The sequence below is a fragment of the Equus caballus genome, unplaced genomic scaffold (genome assembly GCF_041296265.1).
Source record: "Equus caballus isolate H_3958 breed thoroughbred unplaced genomic scaffold, TB-T2T haplotype2-0000673, whole genome shotgun sequence".
Taxonomy (NCBI): domain Eukaryota; kingdom Metazoa; phylum Chordata; class Mammalia; order Perissodactyla; family Equidae; genus Equus; species Equus caballus.
This window is the reverse complement of record NW_027221961.1, coordinates 81,929-87,928: the sequence shown is the minus strand read 5'-3', so window position 1 is coordinate 87,928 and position 6,000 is coordinate 81,929. Positions and strand designations below refer to the sequence as shown.

Sequence of the window (6,000 nt, the reverse complement as noted above, 5' to 3'; positions counted from 1 at the left end):
TTTTCCACAGCGAGCGAGTATGGCTCTTGGATTCGGTGGGGAAGACGTGGTTTATCTGGAGGACTTTTCCCTTCGGGGTTCAAAGTCCGTTCTCTGAGGCAAGGCTCCCTCTCTGCCTCCCTGTCCTTCCCATTCGCCTCCCCGGAAGCCAGCTCTCCTCCCGGTTTCCTGGATCCCTTGGCCACGGTCCTCTGTTGCAAACACAGGCAGGTGCAAAGAAGATGCGAAAGGCTGCCCGAGCCACGCGAACGGAAAGCTGAAGCCAGGGAGCCAGGAAGGGCTGGCTGCTGAGGGAGGACGTGTCCTGTCAGGAGGCTTTTCAACTCCCTCTGACAGATGCGGCCTGGAGGGGCGGGGCCCGGCCGGGGCCCTGGGGTGGTAGGGGTCGGGTGTGAGGGGGTGGGTGGGGAGGCGGGGGGAGGCGGGAAGAGAGGGAGGCCCCCGAGTGAGGGGACACCAAAAGCCTCAGCCATCAAGACTCCTCATCTTTGCATCCAGCGTTCTCAAACTCAAAACGAACGCAAGCTCATCCACCAGGAGCAACGTAGCAGCGTTTCCAAGCGAGGCAGGACCGCCCGAAGGCGAAAGCAGAATGGGATCCCAGTCAGGTGGAGCTTGAAACTCAGACCCACCCACCCCCCCACCCCCCCCACCACCCCCCCCCCCCCCCCCCACCCCGGGAAGGGGGCTTCTGGAAGGAAAGCGAGACAAACTGACAGGGACAAACTTAGGTCGGGAAAGGAGTGTTGATTGTGAATGAGCCTCTCAAGGACAAGCGAGCGGGTACCAGGTTTTAGAAGATGACCTGCAGCGGCACAGACGCCAGCAAAGGCAGAAGCCATCCCGTCTTGGGTGAGGTGCCCGAGACGCGCCTCTCTAACCCAGTCCGCCCTGTCCTTGGAGAAGCGGGCGGTGTCTGGAAAAGCCTGACCAGGTGTCTTTCCTCGGTGGGCGGGGCTGGTCGCTTTGGGACCCGTTTGGGCCTCCCGGCACCGCCGTGGAATCCGTTCCACCTGACAGGACGACTCTACCCGGCGGCTGGGGCGGCGGGGGCGGGGCGCCGAGGGAAGGGCTGGGGTGTCACCGGAGCGGGAGCCGAGCGGGTGGGAAGAGGCCGAGGCCAGAGGGAGCCGGCGGGCGGCGTGTGCGGCGTCGGGGTCCCGGTCCCGGTCCCGGTCCCGGTCCCGCCGGGCTGGCCCCGATTGGCCCTGGGTTCGGGTGGGGCCGCGAGCTGGAAGGGTTGGGCTGTGGCGGGGAGGGGTTGGGCCCTGCCCATGGGCGGCGCCGGCGGGCCCGCGGTGCGGAGGGTGGCGGGGGGGGTGGGGGAGGGCTGGCTGGAGGGGTGGGGGGCGTCCGCGGAGGACGGAGGCCGGAGGCGGCAAAAGGCGAGGGAGGCAAAAGCCTACAGCACCCGGTATTCCCAGGCGGTCTCCCATCCAAGTACTAACCAGGCCCGACCCTGCTTAGCTTCGAGATCAGACGAGATCGGCGCGTTCAGGGTGGTATGGCCGTAGACGCTGGCGCCTGCCGCCGGCGCCCCTAAGAAGCCGCGCCGCGTCGCCCGGCCCGCGGCTCGCGCGCGCGCCCAGGCCTCTGTGACGCGCACCCGCCGCCGCCGGCGCCCCTGCGCCCGCGCTCGGCCTGCCGCCTTCCTCCCGCTGCTGCCTCCCGCCGCGGCCGCCTCGGGCGCGGCCAGCGGGCCAGCCAAACCCTGCGCTGCCCCGCCCTGCTGCCCTCCCAGGGCGCGGAGGCCTGGAGCAGCCCGGGGTGCGAGGAGGCGGGGCGGGGCGGGCGGCGGTGGGAAACGAGGGGTGGTGGGGGCGGGGATGGGGGCGGGGCGCCTGGCTGGGCGCTCTCCCCTCGCGGCCCGGGAACACTCCAGGCCGCCCTGGCCGCTCGGATCCGGCGATGGGTCGCAGGAGATGCGGCTGCTGGGAGGTGGGGGGCGCGGGGCACTTGGCCCGAGGCGTCGGGGCGTCGGGCCGCCGGGCCCGTGCTCCTCTGAGTCCCCTCCGGCCCGAGGGGCCTCCCAGCGGGAGCCCTGACCTCTGCGGCGCCGGCCGGGCCCCGACTTGCCCAAACCCAGGCGGAGCCACCGGCGCGACCAGAGGGCGTCAGCGGAAGCCCGCCGCGCTGCCCCTGAGGGGCGCGGGAGGCGGGGCGGCCACCCTTCCCCCCGCCAGCGCCGCCCAGGAGACCGGCACCCCGCCCCCAACCCGCCCCTCGCGGGGACCCTGGACAGCTCCTGCTGGCGCCAGCCCAGAGACCCAGAGACAGAGACAGAGACAGAGACACGGAGAAACAGAGAAACGGCGACACGGAGAGGATCCAAGACACGGACCTAGACAGACACCCACCCTGACCCAGAGAGGCTCTGCCCAAGAGCTCGCTTCCCCCCCAGGAGGGCGGTGGTGCTGGAGCTGGGCCCGGGCCAGGAGGCAGGGGCCCCGGGGCTGGCGATCACCCCTGGGGCCCTAGGCCGCGCAGACAGGCTCTCAGGAGTCCCGGGCTCCCGGCATCGCTGCCCCGCCATCGCCCAGGAACCACAGACAGGCACCGGAGCTCGCTGGCGCGCTCTGTCTGCGCTTGCGTGTGCGTGTGCGTGTGCGTGTGCGTGTTGTGCGAGTGGGTGTGTAGGCGTGTGTGTGTGTGTGTGTGTGTGCGCGCAGCGCGCGCGCCTGTGTGTCTGTGTGCCTGTGTGTGTGCGCGTCCGGGTTTGCGTGTTCCTTTCTCTCCGCTTCTTCACTCTGGCTCTTTTCCTCTTTCTGCCGGGCACCCCCGACCTTACTGAGGTGATAGAAGGAGCAGGCAGAAAAGTCAGGGCCCAGAGAACTTGGCACGAGAAAGCAGCTCCATCTACCAGACATGTAGAAGCCCCTCCCCGACGACCGACCGCAGCGTCCCCGTTCTGCTCAAGTGCCGCTGGGGACGTTGCCCGGGATCTCCCGCCCGCTAGGTCACCGACGAAGGCGCCTCCGTTTTCCCAAGAGCGCGCTCGCGCCCAGGACGGAGGGAGGAGCAGCACGGTGTGACGACGGGGAGGAAGAGTCGCGTCCGAAGGCCCGTCGGTGCCTGCCGACGTCCCGGCTCTCCCTGTCTCGAGACCTCTGGGCTTCAGGGTTCTGTGCCGCAAGGCTTTCCCGCCGCACCCCCCGGGACCCAGGGCGCGCTGTGTGCGCTGCCCGTCTCCAGCGTTTGGGCCCTGTGGCCTTCTTGCGTCCCACTGGAAAGGGGACCCTGGGACGGAGAGAAGACGGGCAGGGGGCGGGCTTCGGCAAAGAGAGCGACGGCCATCCACAGACGTCCGACGAGGCCCTCCGGGGCGCCAAGCTCTCCATTTTCCACGGCACGTGTCCTCGTCAGGTTCTGCCACCTCTCGCCGGCATGCGTAGGCACACCGCTGGTCTTGCGGCCCCAGAGGCGAGGAGGCGAACGCCCCGGAGGCCGAGATTGGCACCCGCGTTCTCGGCTGCTGGGTGGCCAGCACCTAGGAGAGTGTCTGGCCGGAAGCAGCCAGGCGATCGATCCCTGGGTGCTGGATGAGCCTCGGCGGCAAGAAGTAGGCTCGTGGGGAAGGACGGCGGCCGAGGCCCGGGCCCCCACCGAGGCCGCGCTCCGTGCTGAGCGGTCCGCTCCGTGTTTCCCGCTTGCGTTCTCACCAGCACTCGCCCCCGCAAGGAGGCACGAACTCCAGGACCCCCTCGCACCAGATGAGGAAAGCGCAGCTCAGGGAGGGCACGTCACTCGCGGGAGACGGCGGCCCTTGGGTTTCAGCTCAGGACTTCGGTCTCCCGAGCCTGCGTTTCGGGGCAAGGCTCCGGTCCCGCGCTCCGGGAAACTGACAGGGACGCAGTCCCGCTTCTCCCCGCAGAAGGTGCTCCTCGGAGATCAGATCCGGGGACCCGTCAGAACCACCCCGGGCACGAGCTGGCAGGGAGCGACGCGCACCGCCCCTCCCCCCCCAGCCCGCAGCCCGCAGCCCGCAGCCCGCAGCCCGCAGCCCGCAGCCCGAGGAAGCGAGGAGCAGGCGATAGAGGCGCTGGGTTGGCAGGAGGGGAAACGGGGCCGGCAGGAGAAGCGAACCGCGGAGAGACTCCCTCCCAGGACGACGATGGCTGAACGGGAGAGGAGGGAGCTTTGGGTCCTCTCTCGTCCTGCTTTGACCGGGATGTCCCCATTTTTCCACAGCGAGCGAGTATGGCTCTTGGATTCGGTGGGGAAGACGTGGTTTATCTGGAGGACTTTTCCTTCGGGGGTTCAAAGTCCGTTCTCTGAGGCAAGGCTCCCTCTCTGCCTCCCTGTCCTTCCCATTCGCCTCCCCGGAAGCCAGCTCTCCTCCCGGTTTCCTGGATCCCTTGGCCACGGTCCTCTGTTGCAAACACAGGCAGGTGCAAAGAAGATGCGAAAGGCTGCCCGAGCCACGCGAACGGAAAGCTGAAGCCAGGGAGCCAGGAAGGGCTGGCTGCTGAGGGAGGACGTGTCCTGTCAGGAGGCTTTTCAACTCCCTCTGACAGATGCGGCCTGGAGGGGCGGGGCCCGGCCGGGGCCCTGGGGTGGTAGGGGTCGGGTGTGAGGGGGTGGGTGGGGAGGCGGGGGGAGGCGGGAAGAGAGGGAGGCCCCCGAGTGAGGGGACACCAAAAGCCTCAGCCATCAAGACTCCTCATCTTTGCATCCAGCGTTCTCAAACTCAAAACGAACGCAAGCTCATCCACCAGGAGCAACGTAGCAGCGTTTCCAAGCGAGGCAGGACCGCCCGAAGGCGAAAGCAGAATGGGATCCCAGTCAGGTGGAGCTTGAAACTCAGACCCACCCACCCCCCTACCCCCCCACCACCTCCCCCCCTCCCCCCCACCCCGGGAAGGGGGCTTCTGGAAGGAAAAGCGAGACAAACTGACAGGGACAAACTTAGGTCGGGAAAGGAGTGTTGATTGTGAATGAGCCTCTCAAGGACAAGCGAGCGGGTACCAGGTTTTAGAAGATGACCTGCAGCGGCACAGACGCCAGCAAAGGCAGAAGCCATCCCGTCTTGGGTGAGGTGCCCGAGACGCGCCTCTCTAACCCAGTCCGCCCTGTCCTTGGAGAAGCGGGCGGTGTCTGGAAAAGCCTGACCAGGTGTCTTTCCTCGGTGGGCGGGGCTGGTCGCTTTGGGACCCGTTTGGGCCTCCCGGCACCGCCGTGGAATCCGTTCCACCTGACAGGACGACTCTACCCGGCGGCTGGGGCGGCGGGGGCGGGGCGCCGAGGGAAGGGCTGGGGTGTCACCGGAGCGGGAGCCGAGCGGGTGGGAAGAGGCCGAGGCCAGAGGGAGCCGGCGGGCGGCGTGTGCGGCGTCGGGGTCCCGGTCCCGGTCCCGGTCCCGGTCCCGCCGGGCTGGCCCCGATTGGCCCTGGGTTCGGGTGGGGCCGCGAGCTGGAAGGGTTGGGCTGTGGCGGGGAGGGGTTGGGCCCTGCCCATGGGCGGCGCCGGCGGGCCCGCGGTGCGGAGGGTGGCGGGGGGGGGTGGGGGAGGGCTGGCTGGAGGGGTGGGGGGCGTCCGCGGAGGACGGAGGCCGGAGGCGGCAAAAGGCGAGGGAGGCAAAAGCCTACAGCACCCGGTATTCCCAGGCGGTCTCCCATCCAAGTACTAACCAGGCCCGACCCTGCTTAGCTTCCGAGATCAGACGAGATCGGGCGCGTTCAGGGTGGTATGGCCGTAGACGCTGGCGCCTGCCGCCGGCGCCCCTAAGAAGCCGCGCCGCGTCGCCCGGCCCGCGGCTCGCGCGCGCGCCCAGGCCTCTGTGACGCGCACCCGCCGCCGCCGGCGCCCCCTGCGCCCGCGCTCGGCCTGCCGCCTTCCTCCCGCTGCTGCCTCCCGCCGCGGCCGCCTCGGGCGCGGCCAGCGGGCCAGCCAAACCCTGCGCTGCCCCGCCCTGCTGCCCTCCCAGGGCGCGGAGGCCTGGAGCAGCCCGGGGTGCGAGGAGGCGGGGCGGGGCGGGCGGCGGTGGGAAACGAGGGGTGGTGG

The 6,000-nt window shown here is 69.6% G+C and overlaps 2 non-coding genes across 2 annotated transcripts; both read right to left on the bottom strand.

Annotated features, from left to right (window-relative positions):
- Nucleotides 1-1,399: 1,399 nt before the first annotated feature.
- On the bottom strand, nucleotides 1,400-1,516 carry LOC138922250 (5S ribosomal RNA). Its single transcript, XR_011435315.1, has one exon. It is a non-coding gene; the product is annotated as a 5S ribosomal RNA (ribosomal RNA).
- A 4,062-nt stretch (nucleotides 1,517-5,578) lies between these two features.
- LOC138922249 (5S ribosomal RNA) lies at nucleotides 5,579-5,697 on the bottom strand. Its single transcript, XR_011435314.1, has one exon. It is a non-coding gene; the product is annotated as a 5S ribosomal RNA (ribosomal RNA).
- Between the last annotated feature and the right edge of the window lie 303 nt (nucleotides 5,698-6,000).